Raw genomic sequence first — 17,402 nt, 5'->3', positions numbered from 1 at the left:
TAACATTCTTTCTAATTCAGCTTTGACCAGTAATGCCACCTTGGGGTGCATTTTTCTAAGCTTTTGTTTGATGGGCTTGATCTTTGGGTTGACTACAAGATGGTGAACTACAAGCTTTGGATCCAATCCCGACATGTCCTAATATGACCATGTAAATCGGCCAATATTCTCTCTTAAGACCTCAAAGAGGAGGTCGGCTTGGTCTTGTGATAGGGATGCAGCAATGTGAACAAGTCTAGGGATCTCTAAAGAATCGATGTTGACTTCTCTAGTATCCTCTATTAGAATAGATGACACCTCTAGATGATTATTTTGAGGAGGCAATACTAAATCCTCATGTTCTTCTTGTGGCTCTAGATTTTCTTGTTGAGGGGCTTTCTTCATTGCATTAGCTAGTCCTGGTTTCTCCTTAGTTCCAGTTTTGGGTGCATTAGAACTAGGTTGGGGATTTTCTCCAAAATACCCCTTGGGATCTAGCTTATAGATATAGGCAGAATTTGGCTTTGTCTGCTTGTGAGGTGTTTTAGCTCCCATGAATCTTAGAAGCACTTCCTCTTATGTGAATTCATCAATGTGTATGACACTTGGTTGGTCCCAATCTATGAGTTGTGGATGAGTGAGTGGTAGGTCAATGAGATAGATTTATAGTTCTTGGAGAACAGAGTCTCCTAGGAAGATTTGGTCTAGGATATCATCGTAGGCTCTCTTTTCAACTTCCTCAGGAATGTCTTCGATTTCGACAAGGTTGTGGTGGATGTTCGAAAAATCATGACCATTCTCGTTGGTGCCCCCAGTTGTGGGTATGCCAAAGCCAAGACCTAACTTCGTTTCCCACTTATGTGCTTCGATGGGACATTGCATGCCCCTTTCTTCTGCTCCTAGTCCACCTCCTTGATAGTTCCATTTTTTAGTGATGAGATTATGTTCTTGGGGATACTTCTGGTTGAAGTGATCAAGGTGTGCTTGATTTCTTGGAGATGCATCCTTATGTAACCAATTGTTGATATCTGGAGTGAGCTCATCATGAAGAGTGGTTTTTGAGGATACAAAGGTTGTTGGGCCAAACTGTTTGTATCAAGGAGGTGAAATCTCCTTAGCTTTGTGATATGTCGGCCGTCCATGGGTATGTGGATCAAGTGGGATTGCTCTAACAACAAATGCATCTGACAGACTATATTCTCCACAACCTTTGTTGTTGATCTTTATGGTAGATAGGGTGGAGGCGAGGATGGTTTTTGCATCATTACAAGTGTGGGATAAGCTGGTGATGGCTATGCTAATGTCTATTCTAGGGCAATGGTTTGTATATGAAGCTTCAACCGCATTGCAGTTAGCAAAGGGTTCTGGATCAGCATGGATGGTTACCTCAGTACCCTGATGCAAAAATTTGATGCACTAATGGTAGGTAGATGGAACGACCTTCATAGAATTAATCCATGGGTGATCGAGGAGGATGTTAAATGGTAGGTTTAGATCAACAACATGGCAAACTATCCCTTGGATGACTAGCCCAACCTTGATTGGTAGCAAAATAGTTCCTTCTGTGGTTCTTTCCAAGTTGTCATAAGCTTTGATGGTGATAACTTCACTGATCATATCTACCTCAGTATACCCAGCTTGTTTTATGAATTTTAGGGTGCAAATGTTCAAGGCTGATCCATTATCTATCATTACTCTTTTCATGATGAAATCAGATACCCTGATGGCTATGCGAAGCGGAAGGGTGTGATCTGGCTCAACCGCAGGTATGACGGTGGGTTTGAATGATAGGGAACATGAGGAAGATAGGTGTCTAATGAGATTACAAAAGTCAATAGCATTGATATTAGACGAGACATGGGATTCTATAAGAGCACTGTCAAGGATGTCTTTGTACACAGGACTAGTGCGGAGAAGGTCTAAAATGGAGATTTGGGCTGGCATGTTCCCAAGGTGTTCCAAGATATTGTACTGGCTTTTTGATGGAGCTGATGGTGCTGATGAAACTGGTGGGCCTACGATGTTAAATTGCACTCTTCGAGTGGTAACTGCACACTCATTGTCTGGTCCTCGGCTATTGATAACATTGATAGAAGGCTCTTTCTTAGATATACAACCTATAAGGCTACCATAGTTTATATAGGATGAAGTGTGGTCATTGTTCTTCCCATGTTGTTGGTTTGGCTAGCGGTTGTTGGTGTTGTTTTGGATAGGTGCTTTTCCAAGATTTTGGTTGTTGTGTGGAGGAAAAGCATTTTGATAAATTTGTAAGCCTGCATTGGGAGAGGTTTGGGCATCAACAGTGATTTCTTTTTTATCAATGAGGTCCTGCACATAATCTTTCAATTTCATGCATCAGAGGGTGGTGTGACCGTTTACCCTATAGAACTTGCAATACTCATTGTCCTTGTACCATGCAGCTTTGGATTGGCTTGGATCAATTTGTTGGGTAGGAGGAAATTTGATGAGGTTTTATTTAGCCAATTTCTCAAAAATAACATCCAATGGCTCACCAAGAGATGTATAGTTTCTAGGTGCGGGTTGGAATCTAGGCTTTTTCCCTGCAGCTACATTGATGGCATTAGCTTGATTGTTAGACCCTTGAAAGTTGGGTCTTGTATTGTGGTTTTGATAGCTTTGGTTATTTCGTTGTTGGTAGTTGATAGCTTGGTTGTTGTTTGGTTGATATGGTGGGTTAAACTGGTTTTGAGAAGGACCAACAATATTTACATGTCTGGTGTTAGTAACCCCATCTGTTGCAACATGCTTGTTTTTGTTCCAATACCTAGACTTGTCATTGGAATGTGATTGATTTTGGTTGGCCTCTTTGTAAATCTTGACCACACCATCTTTAATGAGTCCTTGTTCGAGGATCATTCCTTTCTCTTTGATATCTTTATAGGTCTACAAATAGTTCATGGTCATGTGGTGAGCCAAACTGGGATGGGCATTATCAATAAACATTTTCACCACATGGCGTTCCGGCAAGGTGCAGGATATGCGGGTGGTAAGGGTTTTCCATCTTTGCAGGTATTCAGCAAGGCTTTCTCCACCATTTTGTTTAGTGTGGACAAGGTCAACTATTGATAGCTCCATTTTAACAAGATGGGCATATTGGGCTACAAATGCCTCAGATAATTCAGCAAAGTTTTTAATTGTGCCATAGGGGATTCTGTAAAACCATTCAAGAGCTAGTCCAGCCAAGCTTTTGGGAAAAAGGCACAAGAGGAACACATCATTGTATGCCACATCCTGGCAGTGCATGTAAAATTATTTGATATGTGTGATAGGGTCTCCTTTTCCTCTGAATTTGTCAAATTTGGGTACCTCAAAGTGTTTGGGAAATGGTGTCATGGTAATGGCTCTATCAAATGGGTAAGGACACACATTCTCAAACTTGAATGTCTTCAGATCAATCCCTTCTTGGATGGCTTTCAGAGCTGTCTTCATTTGCTCCCATTTTGAATTGATAGGTGATGGCTGGGGTGCCCCCAATGTAGGAGTGCCTTGAGGCAGGTATGCACTAGATGGGGCCACTGAATATGGATGGTTGTGAGGGATTTTCTGATAGGGATTGTACATTATTTGGGCAGTTGCATGCTGGATGACGGGTTGCTAAGGGGGAGGTGGCACATATTGCTGCATGTGTTGCGAGGCTTGCTGTTGATATGGGATTTGAGGTTGGGATTGAGGAACATAAGCTAGTTGTGGGATAAATGAATGGCTTTGTGGAGGTAAGGTATAAGATGGTTGTGTAGCTTGGGGAAAGGATCGGGGGGCTTGTGGGGTTTGACCAATATATGTGAGTTGCGCCCCCATTTGGGATGGTATCTACAAATAATTGGTGGTTGGCTAGATTGGTGGATTACCTCCTAGAAGTGGCATTGAAAAGTAGTTGGTAATAGGAGGTAATGGATTAGTTGGTGGTGGAGGTGGTGGGAATTGAAAGCTTGGGAATGGAATTGATGGGGTTTGATAGCTTGGTGGTTGGATTTGAAAGCTTGGAAGAGTGGTGGTGGGAGCTAGGGTCACTTGGGAGCTTGGAAAAAAATTGGCAGTAGCTTGTGGGATTTGATAGCTTTGTGGAGTGAAGGTAGTAGCTTGTGGATTCGTGGCTGATGGTATTGAGCTCCCAAGACCTAATGGAAATGATGAGATTGTGCTTTGGGTTGTGGTGAACAAGCTGGGGGTGATGAAAGGTTGATTACTTGGCCCCATGGGTGGCATCCCTGTTGTATATTGTTGCGGTTGGCCAAAGATGCTAGCACTGATTTGGGAGATGGATGGATTTGGAAGGCTGGGTTGGGGAGCAGCGGCAACAATAGTGAAAGGAGTGAATGGTGAGGTGTTTTGGGCAAAGGTACTTTGGAGTGGAGAGGTATGAACCAAGGATGGAGTGGTGGTGGCTGGGTTTGCTTGCGGCATGGAGATTTCAACTTGGGTGGATGATGGTATGTTTGGGTCTGTTAGATCATATGGATTGGCTGGAGGCTCTTCTTTTGGCACATATTGAGGATAATTTGAATCATAAGAGCCTATGGGTGGTGGCAGCTGCCCAAAAAATGGGTGAGATGGATCTGATAATGGAGGGGGTCTTCCAAAGTCAAAGGTTCCTACATTGTCCCTTCGAAAATTAGCCATGATTGTCTCTCTGTTCTTGTCTATAATGGCATTTACCAATATTGCATTTCCTGGTTGGTTCATGAAAGCTTCAATGTCAGTAGGTGATGGCATAGATTTCTCTGGGCTGAAGGATGGCTGAGTGCTCAAGGGGGGTGATGTTGTTCGATCCAGATGATAGGGCTCCATTATTTCTTTCTTCTTGGCTAAGCGAGTGACGGGTGGCATGAAGATGCAGAATGTTCCTAGGGATGAGATGCAATAATAAGGCTTTTCTATGCAAATGATTTCCTAGGTTGAGGAAAAGCTATATGAAAAAACCTAAGGAGGATTGGGTTGGGGATTCTAACTTCAAAGATATGTTGCCAAAGCACGAAAGGTATTCTTTCCTATGTGCAAGCTTGGTGGTGATTGTGTCAACTTAAGGATAGACTAATGATCCTTTAGGAAGAACATGAGATTGACCACTTGTGGATCCCAACCTTTAGCTCAAGGTGATGAGGGATAATAAGTGACAAAGCTAGATTACCCTAGACAAAGCTCTGTCAAAGGGATAACCTTGGTGAGATTGGTGGATTTGGAAGATTTTAGAAATGGCAAACTTTTGGCAAGGTGACAACAATTTTGAAAGCTTACATGTGCAGATTTTGGATGGCTGGCTAGATGGTTTGGTTTTAAATGAGATGGATGAGCTAATAATTCTTAAGGGGATAACCTAAGATGGTTGGCTTTTCTACAAAGATGACTCTAAAGTGAAGCTTATCCAAGAAGATGTGGAGAAACAAGGGTGTCTAATCATAGAAGTCATGCCTAGTTGGTAAGGCATAAGTAGGATTAACTCCTGGATGTTGGCTAAATTTGATGGTGCGCTCTAACCAGGCCTCTTGAAGTGCTTCAACGACAGCTTTGTCCTCTACTTTGTGGAGTTTGGCAATTCCCGAGCTTGGTGTTATTTCTTTTCTCTTGGCTGAAAGTTCTTGGTATGCCAGAGATGGCTTGAGTTTGACTTTGTGAAACTTTTGTTTTGGTTTGGATTGTTCCAACATAATTCTTGAATTTGCTTGGCTTTAAGAGATCTTAGTTGTTTTGCTTCAACTTTTTCAACTTCTAAAATAGGTAGTGACTACACTAAGTGTGCCCTAAGCTAGGATTGACCAAGTTTGGCAAACATTCTTCAACAAGTAAAATAAAATCAAGTAATAGATAAAAACACCCAGATAGAATTTTGTGGTTCTCAGAATGTGATACTTGCGCCAAGGAGTTTGTATGTTCTACAAATGTTTCGATCAGTCACCCCAAACACATTAACATCCTAGGTGGTTTTTTGCAAGGTTGACATTTAGTTTAGCTAGGGAGTCCTCGATATACTCAAGGTACGTGAGGCCCAAATCCATAGATGAGACCAAAAAGATGTCACACAGTCAAGAGGAGCAGTAACCCACTTCTCCTCTTTCACTTCTCAAGGGTATAAAGTTCCTTGAGGCTTAGCTCGAGTGACAAAATCTTGATCCCAAGCGAGGTGTCTTTCGATTCACCTCCCAATTCTTATACTCCGTTGAAACGTTGGAGTTGAGGTCATCCAAGAGGTGATGAAATCTCCAAGCAGGCCTCCTAAAAAGAAACAAGGTTTTGGATCCTAATCTTATGCACCCAAGATGGCCTCGAAAGATGACAAGGGGAGAGAAGACTTGGATGACCTTGGGCTAAAAGACACACTTGTTCTTTTACCAACTGACTCTTATGTGTGCTAATCTAGACTTTGCAAGCACTCATGTTTAAGAGACAATGTTCAATTCCAACTTGAAGCGCCAACAAAAGTAAATTGATCGAAGAATGCAAACAATAAGAAGAGTTAAGGTCAACAAAAGCAAACTCGCATGCTCGAAGGCCCTCCACATCAAGTATCGATTAATTTTCTTTAAGGCATTCAAGATTGAGTGTGAGTTTGTTTTAAGCCCAAAACAAAAGTGTGTGAGATTCGATTTCAAGCGCGCGCCTCGAGGCTCTCCACATTAGTTGTTGTTCAATTTTAGTGCCCAAACTTGAAGTGCGATCAATTTAATCTAGAGTTTTGGTCATTTAAGAATTTTGATAAAGTTAAAGAGAACGTTCAAAGACCAAGTGAGTGAGTTAGATTGTGAAACATTTAACACCTTTTTCAAGTAGACCCATCCCCATAAATGGCGCTGAGATTGCAACCAATGGTTGAATTGATGGGTGATTAGAAAAGAAGTGAGTCCAAGGAACTACTCAAATTGATTTTTATAAATTTGTATTTAACTTAACAAAGTTTCTTAATTGTCCAAAAAGCAAACTTTACCTAAGTTGCATGTGAAAAAGAGATTTGTTTTGTTCAATTTTAGAAGATCCAAATGAAGTGTTTGATATTGCAATGGTTAATTGATTCTTGGCATTCAAGATTGGATTTGTTGTTTTAAGCATGCATTCCAAGGAAAATTGATTTTAATCCATGGCATTCAAGAGTGTGTTTTGAGCAACATTCATTCAATGGAAAATGTGTTTAACTATTCAAGTTCATTTTAGCAACATGCATTCAAAGACAAATGGTTAAAGATTCAAGTTCATTTTTTAGCAACATGAGAACCTGCAAGAAACATGGTTAGTGGTTCCATATGTGCTCCAACCTACAATGAGACAAAAAAAAGCAATTTAGTTAGTCACCCAAAATCTTTAAAAATGAGAGCTTAAGTATGGGAAAAAATTTTTTAACTTTTTTTGCTATTTTTCCTATGCGTAAAAATGCTTAAAATGGTCTAAATCCTACAGAACCACTAAAAGTGCAACAAAGACAAGCGAAGACGACAGTTCATCAGGCGCAGACGCCAAACTGCAAAGACACTGATCTGTGGGGACGCTAGTCTGTCAAGATGACAGTCCAGGATGCATAGATGACAGTTAGAGATGCCAAACTATGAAGAAAACAATTTGGTTGCAGAGACAATAGAGTAGCTGGCAGAGATGACAGTTTGTAGGCGCAGACGCCAAACTGCCGAGACGACACTGCGCGAAAAAAAACTGAAAAACACATATTTTTTTTTAAATTTTTTAAAAAAAAATTAAATTTTTTTTTTTGTTATTTTCAATTTTTTTGAGGGTATATCTTCTTCCTAAGTGCGTTCTTTAACCTACAAAAACAAGCAAAACACCCTACAACCCACTCAAACAACAAGAAACATTAGATTGTTAGAAAAAATAACATATAGATCGAAATAGATGATTAAATGACCCATAGTGGGGTCCCACCGAGCATGCCAAACTGTAGAAAAAGATTTAGTATGCAAAAAACATTAAAAATAAGAGAAACATTCACAAACTAAAATTAAATTCACATATATGCTTAGACAAAGAAAGCAAACAAGAAATGCAAACCTCAAAAGAGAAAACACTCCATGCTTCCTTGATTTTGTAGATGTGTCCTTTGATGTGGATGTATGCTCAATTGCTTGCTCAATTGCTTCAATGGTGGAGATGGGTAATGGAAAATTGGTAGCTTTGTGAGCTCTCAATTTGGCATTATAAGGGTAAGCTTGATGACTTTGGTTCTCAAAATAGCATAGTAACTTTAGCTCAAAGACTATTGATGAATGGCTTGGGATGGGATTCAATTTATAGGCCAAGGGGTAGAGGGATGGAGGGCTTAGATGCAAGGATGGGGAGATGGTTAAGGAGGGTTAAGATGCACTCAAAGGGGAGCACATAGATTGTGCTTGTTTAGCACCAATGGGAAGGTGACACTTGTCACAAGGAGGATGAGTGTGAGAGGGTAGGGTAAAGGGTTGGTTAAAGGCATGATGAGTGGGGTTGAGTATGTAAGAGAGATGTAAGAGGAATGAGTGTGGAAGAGGGAAGAGTATGGAAGATGGATGTAAGAGTCATGAGTGGGCTTGTAAGAGTCTTTTATGGTTTGTAAGAGCACTCATTACTTGGTGGTTGGGATTTTTGAGGGGAGACTTTGGTTTGGATTAGGAAATTCTTAAACTTGTTTAGGGAATGTGACAACATTAGGAGGTGGATTAGGCTTGGGTTTAAGATTAGATTAGGGATGTTAGAGATGTGCAAGTGGATGGCATTAATGAGAGTGGGTGAGTTAGTGGCTAAGCTTGGTTAGTATGGGTGGATGGGGTGGATTAGGCTAAATGGAGGATTAGGGATAGGTTAGGGGTTTTTGGATTTGAGGATTTTATTTATCAAATAGATTTATTTAATAAATGGGGATTTTTGGAATTAGATAGAAGAATAGGATTTAATTGATAAATAATAGGCTTATTTGATTTATCAATTGGGACTATAGATGATTAATTAAATTAATCAGCTAGGGATGGCAAAGGATTAATTAAATAAGAATTTAATTAATGATGCCTTTGGAGATGGCTAAATTAGATTACCAAAGCGATGTAATCAAATTTAGGTGTCTACATGTTCTAGAAATAAATTTAAAAATATTAGTATCTTTATTCTATTTTTTATATTTTCATATAAAATATATTATTTTCTCTTTTGTTTACGTGTAAATTAAAAAATCTACCAACCATGCTAGAGTTAAATCCTAATAGTTAGCAATATTATAAATTTCTATTCTATTTTTTCTTCTATAAACCTTTTATTTTATGCTTCTATAAACTTTCTATTTTACTTTTTCATTCTACAAACTTTGTATTCTACTTTTCCTTTAAAATTTCTATTTTATTTTATTTTGCCTCCTTTAAACTTTTTTAAAATTTCTATTATGGTTTTAAGTTAATATTCTATATCTACCTTTATTATTTCAAATTCAAATCTTAATAATTATAATTAAAATATTTATTTTTAAATATAAATAACATATAACATTTTAATATTATTAGAAGAATTAAACTTTAAATAAAGGTTTTTTATAAATTTTCTATTTTATTAGGCATAGAGTGCTTACTACAAAAATCATCAAAAATAAACTAAGGACTTGAAGCATTCATACTATATCTTGTATATATAAACTGGAAACATTAATAAAAGCATGTGAGTTCACGATATCTTAGTCAAATAATAGATTTTATTTTGAAATGTAATGTTGCTAGCAATTATGGTTAGAACAGATAAACAAACAAAAATCATCCTAACTGCATGGATCCTTCCATTGCATCTTTTTTCTTGCATACAAAAAATTTCTCTATAGTTCTAATTGTGTGGAAATCCATTACAGAAGGTATAAAATAAAAATAGCTTTGATTTTCTAATTTGAGGGATTTACTTAGAATGATGTAGAGTGCAACTCTAGAAAACTTAAGAGGGATTTACACTCAACTAAGTTGCATCACAGGAGCTGTAATTCCCACATGAGCTCTTGAAACAAAATATATAGGTTCGTACTAATGAAGAAGAGATAACAATTTAAAGTCTCCTAGCCTTTATCGGTTGCCCATAGAACCGTGTTTCATAACTTGAACCATGTAACTCATTACTTTCGTCTCAATTCATATTGTTTCCATTCCATATGGAAACCAGATCAAAACTATAGTCCATATACTCAAAAACAATTTTAGCCAACAATTTTACCGATGAATATGTATTCAACAACAAGCGCATGTATGTCAATCCTCTAATTCATGTATTGATTATGACAGGGGAAACTCAACCTTCTTACCCGATTCCTCAAGAAATGTTACTGAGAAGCAACGCTAAGGAAAACCCATATTGGCATTGTATTGGCTTCCACTTTGAAGTCCTATATAACTGTGGTAAATCGATGGTGATGAGAACCATTGAAACCTTTAGTGAAAATTAAGAATGAAAACCAATTCTCATTCTAAAATAATGGATCGATTACCAAACTCGGTGTGCACAATTATCAATTTTCACCACTGATTCTATGTTGTATCCTCTCCAGCACCACTAGAAATTTTCAATTAAATGAGAAGTTTGGGAAGGTATAAAATAGAAAGTGTTATTAAATTAGAAATACAAATCATGTATTAAAAAATTAGAAACTCGCTAATAAAAGGTAAAGATCAATTTTGGAAAAAACATAAAAAAAAAGTTGCAAGTCATAAAATATAAAAGCGCGGCAAGGTTGACAATTTTCTAGCATAAAATTGTAAAAATTGGGAGCAAAGCTCCCACAAATAAGCCAATCGGCTTAATTAATTAGTAAAAGTTGTAAATAAAAATCACAACTTATAAATTTCTTATAATATTAAGTATTATTCTATACAATTGACTCTTTATAATATAAAGTATTTCTCTTTTATGATTATAATTTATTTTATGAGGAATAATACTTAATATTATAAGGAATTTATGGTATGAAATAAATATTATAAGAAGTTTATGGATGATGATTTATTTTATAACTTTTACTAATATTATAAATCATACTAATATTAAGAATTATTTTTCATATATAAAGAGATTGTATTATTATATATATGTCTACCTCCCTTATACGATTATGTGTGCATCACTCTTTTGTTTGGCTTACTTAGAGGACAATAGATTCTATTTTTTCAAACTTTTCTCTTTTAGATCTCACCTTTGACTAAGTTGTATAACTTCTTCATTGTTGGAGTGGAATTAAATGTTTAATAACATTTATCGATAACAAGAAGACAAAATAAATGAGCCTTATAAATTCTTATTTATGATGGCTAATCTTGGCTAGCTCACAATTTTGATTATTCTTACAACATTCCTCAAAATTTTGAAAATTTAGAGATATTGACATAAATGACAATTTTACTCTTATTGAAGCATGCATCATCAGGTGTTGTTCTCTCCATAATAATTTCAATCTCTAATTGAAAGGAGTGTTGAAGTACAGATATAATATTAAGAATAGTTACAAAAATAATGTGATAAAATAAATCACTGGAGATAGTCATTGGACTACCAAAAAGAGTTGTTGATCAAATAGAGGTCATGGTGGGTGAGATACTTGTCTAGGATTTGAAGTATGAGGCATTTTATAGTTGGAAGTGTAGACACCTAAATTTGATTACACTATTTTAGTAATCCTATTTAGTTATCTAAAAAGGCATTATTAATTAAATTTCTATTTAATTAATCCTTTTTCATCCCCTAGTTGATTAATTTAATTAATCATCTATAGTCCTAATTGATAAATCAAATAATCTATTATTTATCAATTAAATCCTATTCTTCTATCTAATTCCAAAAATCCCCATTTATTAAATAAATCTATTTGATAAATGAAATCCTCAAATTCAAAAACCCCTAACCTATCTCTAATCCTCCATTTAGCCTAATCCACCCCATCCACCCATACTAACCAAGCTTAGCCACTAACTCACCCACCCTCATTAATGCCATCCACTTGCACATCTCTAACATCTCTAATCTAATCCTAAACCCAAGCCTAATCCACCCCCTAATGTTGTCACATTCCTTAAACAAGTTTAAGACTTTCCTAATCCAAACCAAAGTCTCCCCTCAAAAAGCCCAACCACTAAGTCATGAGTGCTCTTACAAAACATAAAAGACTCTTACAAGCCCACTCATGACTCTTACACCCATCTTCCACACTCTTCCCTCTTCCACACTCATTCCTCTTACATCCCTCTTACATACTCAACCCCACTCATCATGCCTTTAACCAACCCTTTACCCTACCCTCTCACACTCATCCTCCTTGTGACAAGTGTCACCTTCCCATTGGTGCTAAACAAGCACAATCCATGTGCTCTCCTTTGAGTGCATCCTAGCCCTCCTTAAGCCTTCATCCATCCTTGCATCTAAGCCCTCCATCCCTCTACCCCTTAGGCTATAAATTGAATCCCATCCCAAGCCATTTCATCAACAATCTTTGAGCTAAAGTTACCATGCTATTTTGAGAACCAAAGCCATCAATCTTACCCTTATAATGCCAAATTGAGAGCTCACAAAGCTACCAATTTGCCATTACCCATCTCCATTGAAGCAGCTTTTGAGCATCTTGAGCATACATCCACAGCAAAAGGACACATCTACAGAATCCAGAAAGCATGGAGTGTTTTCTCTTGTCAGGTTTGCACTTCTTGTTTGCTTTCTTTGTCTAAGCATATATGTGAATTTAGTTTTTGGTTTGTGAATGTTTACTTTATTTGTTAATGTTCTTTGCATACTAAATCTTGTTCTACATTTTGGCACGCCCGGTGGGACCCCACTATGGGTCATTTAATCATCTATTTTCATCTATATGTCATTTCTTCTAACCATCTAATGTTTGTTGTTGTTTGAGTGTGTTGTGAGGGTGTTTTTCTTGTTTTTGCAGGTTAAAGAATGCACTTAGGAAGAAGAAATACCATCTGAAAAAAAAAATTCGCATTTTTCAACTTTTTTCGCGCAGTTTTGGCATCTGCAACCTGTTCTGTCTGCAAAAATCCGCGTCTGCGCAAATCGACGTCTGCGAAAATCTGTGTTTGTGCAAAAATCGATGTCTCTACCACCGCCAATCCAAATCATCATCTACAAAAATCTACATTTGTGCAAATCGACGTCTCTACTTGTCATCTATTTTCTATGCCGCAAATCTGTTCTGTCGTCTTCGAATACCAGCGTCTCTGTATTTCAGCGTCTTCGTATTTTGGCATCTCCGCTTGATAGACTGTCATCTTTGCCTGCTTATGTTGCATTTCTATTTTAAAATCTTTATTTCTGCACTTTGTAGCTATAAAAAAATAGCAAAAAACAGCAAAAAAAGTTAGAATTTTTTTTCCCATAGTTAAGCCCTCATTTTTTAAGATTTTGGCTAACTAACTAAATCATTTTTTTTTTTTTTTTGTCTCATTGCAGGTTGGAGCACATATGGAACCACTAACCATGTTTCTTGCAGGTTTTCATGTTGCTAAAAAAAATGAACTTGAATGTTTAACCATTTGTCTTTGAATGCATGTTGCTAAAAAAATGAACTTGAATGGTTAAACACATTTTCCATTGAATGAATGTTGCTCAAAACACACTCTTGAATGTCATGGATTAAAATCAACTTTCCTTGGAATGCATGCTTAAAACAACAAATCCAATCTTGAATGCCAAGGATCAATTAACCATTGCAATATCAAACACTTCATTTGGAGCTTCTAAAATTAAACAAAACAAATCTCTTTTCCACATGCAATCTAGGTAAAGTTTGATTTTTGGACATTTAAGAAACTTTGTTAAGTTAAAATACAAATTTACAAAAATCAATTTGAGTAGTTCCTTGGACTCACCTCTTTTCTAATCACCCATCAAATATTAACCATTGGTTGCAATCTCAGTGCCATTTATGGGGATGGGTCTACTTGAAAAAGGTGTTAAATGTTCCACAATCTAACTCACTCACTTGGTCTTTGAACGTTTGCTTTAACTTTATCAAAATTCTTAAATGGCCAAAACTCTAGATTAAATCGATCACACTTCAAGTTCGGGCACTAAAATTGAACAACAACTGACGTGGAGAGCCTCCGGGCGTGCACTTGAAATCAAATCTCACACACTTTTGTTTTGGGCTTAAAACAAACTCACACTCAATCTTGAATGCCTTAAAGAAAATTAATCGATACTTGACGTGGAGGGCCTCCGGGTGCGCGAGTTTGCTTTTGTTGACCCTAACTCTTCTTATTGTTTGCATTCTTCGATCGATTTACTTTTTTTGGTGCTTCAAATTGGAATTGAACATTGTCTCTTAAACATGAGTGCTTGCAAAGTCTAGATTAGCACACATAAGAGTCAGTTGGTAAAAGAACAAGCGTGTTTTCTAGCCCAAGGTCATCCAAGTCTTCTCTCCCCTTGTCGTCTTTCGAGGCCATCTTGGGTGCATAAGATTAGGATCCAAAACCTTGTTTCTTTTTAGGAGGCCTGCTTGGGGATTTCATCACCCCTTGGACAACCTCAACTCCAGCGTTTCGGCGGAGTATAAGAATCGAGAGGTCAATCGAAAGACACCTCTCTTGGGATCAAGATTTTTTCATTCGGGCTAAGCCTCAAGGAACTTTATACCCTTGAGAAGTGAAAGAGGAGAAGTGGGTTACCGCTCCTCTTGGCTGTGTGACATCCTTTTGGTCTCATCTATGGATTTGGGCCTCATGTACCTTACATATATCGAGGACTCCCTAGCTAAACCAATTGTCATCCTTGCAGAAAACTATCTAGGATGTTAATGTGTTTGGAGTGACTGATCGAAACATTTGTAGAACATACACACTCCTCGGTGCAAGTATCACATTCTGAGAACCACAAACTTCTATCTGGGTGTTCCTATCTATTGCTTGTTTTTATTTATTGAATGAATGTTTGCCAAACTTGGTCAATCCTAGCTTAGGGAACACTTAGCATAGTCACTGCCTATTTTGGAAGTTGAACAAGTTGAAGCAAAACAACTGAGATTTTTCCCAAAGCCAAGCAAATTCAAAAATTTATGTTGGAACAACCCAAACCCAAACGGAAGTTTCACAAGGTCAAACTCAAGCCATCTCTAGCATACCAAGAACTTCCAGCCAAGAGAAAAGAAATAACACCAAGCCCACGAATTGCCAAACTCCACAAAGCAGAGGACAAAGCTATTGATGAAGCACTTCAAGAGGCCTGGTTAGAGTGCACCATCAAATTTAGCCAACATCCAGGAGTTAATCCTGCTTATGCCTTACCGACTAGGCAAATCATTGAAAGATAAGGATGGTGTGGAAGGTGGGTAAATAATAATAGTGAGGGTATTCCTTTCAGACAGGGTATTCGAGGAGATTTATTAATAGGATAAATATCATAAGAAAGACTTTCTCAAACAAGGGAAAATTAGGATCATGACATCAAACTCACTGATTCTTTGTTAAGATCTAGAATACAAGTATTTCACAATTGAGTTTTAGTTTGTAATTCTAGAACATTTCAATTCCTTTTCAAGATTTAAGAGCTTGGATTAGTGAGGTTTGGGGAGAGTCCCTTAATACAAGTACCTCACAATTGAGTGTTAGTTTGTAATTCTGGAACATTTTAATTTCTTTTCAAGATTTGAGAGATTGGATTAGTGAGGTTTGGCTAGAGTTCCTTGAGGTTTTCTATTGGCATAACTAATATAACTAATGATGTGATGGCTAGTGATGTTAGTGATGTCATGATATGTAACGCCCTGCCAAGGGATCCAAAAGAATTAACTTAAATTTTTACTAAGTTTGCCAAACAATTTTTTTTTTAAACATGAAAGATAAACCATTCACATCGAACATCTAGTAGCAGAAGCAATAACACACATTCAACTAAAAGTATACATAATAGGTAACACTCCTTAAGGATCCCAAGATGTTGAGTCACATTTAATTTAATTAATACTAAGTCTAAGAATTACCACATCCATATGAAAGAATAATTAAAAAGTCCAATGTCCATAATATACTTTTTTTTTTTGAATACCTCTTGGCAATTAAATTTGGAATACTCAATCATCTGTTGTACATGTCACAGGGTATGAAAAGCTTAAAAGAATATACATATGTAAAATAAAGATACATCATTGTCATCATCAAATCCATGACACAAAGTACAATAAAGTAAATGAAACCAATAACATACATGATACATCCATCCATCAATAATGATATAACAACCATCGTAAAAGATAACCATCCATCATAAAACACAACTAAGTGTGTAGTTCCTCCCAACCGTCAATAGCATCATTAGACCATCATGGGCCCTAGCCATCCCTCTGTGCATAACATCTGAAGTCATCAAAGAGATCATCAACATTATCATAGTAGGGATGTCACTCATAAACATACTACAACATATGCAAAAGGAAATCTAACATGTTACAACATATGCATAAAGAAATCTAACATGCAAGAATAAAGCATAAGATGATCCTACAAAGTAGATAACATCATCTATCACATGCTAGTCATCAATATAAAGGAACTTACTAGTAAATAACATTCATCATAGGATCCAAGAATAGAATGAAGATAAATGCCAACAAAGAATGTTCCAACCACGGTGTCTACAGATGGATCTCAAATGGTAAGAGTAAAAAAGCACTACCACCCGACAATGTGGAACCTAAATGGCCCACTTCCACCACGCTGAGGAGATAGTCTCAAGTCCCAAACAAGATATCAAATCACATAACACAAATACTCTCTAAGTCTAAGAAATCCTAAAAGTATATGAACTCAAAGTTTCCAACATAAAATGACATCTAATTCCCAGAGGCACACAAAGACACGTAGGAAACCTACTATGTAAGCGAGAAAGTGTCACTGCATGGATCATGCTAGAGTTACCCTGGTAGTCTCTCAATAGACCCTGGACCCTTAGTGATCCCTATGCGGCCACTAGTATCCTCTCGTACTGACGAGGCATACTATGGAATGCAAGGTCACAACCAACTGTTCTCTCTACTCCCATCCTAGTTTGTACTAGCACTCGAGGCATGAGCGAGAACATATAATTATCTTATTAGGTTCATTTTAATCCCCATTTAGTGTATGTTTTCACTTATTAAAACAACTTACAATGAGTTACCCTGGCAGCCACTTAGGGCCCCGGGCCCCATTGCAGGCTACTTCCTAACACTACAAGTAGATAACCTACCCTAGGCTCATAAAATCACAAATCAAAAGATCACCTCAACCCTATACAAGTGAGTGGAAAGCATCATAAAGATAATCAAAATAATCACATCAGTTCTCCACAAGCAACTGAAAAGCATCCAATGCCAATCATAATATCCATCAGTTCTCAACAAGCAAGCAGAAAGTATCTCAAAGTAATACTGATTGAAGATTCCAAAATGGTCAAGTCAAAGCATGTCACAACATGACATCATCAAGATCAAA

Source organism: Cupressus sempervirens, chromosome 5 (genome assembly GCF_028749045.1).
Source record: "Cupressus sempervirens isolate cs-2001-9-10 chromosome 5, ASM2874904v1, whole genome shotgun sequence".
In the NCBI taxonomy this organism is placed as follows: domain Eukaryota; kingdom Viridiplantae; phylum Streptophyta; class Pinopsida; order Cupressales; family Cupressaceae; genus Cupressus; species Cupressus sempervirens.
This window is presented reverse-complemented; position numbering follows the sequence as displayed.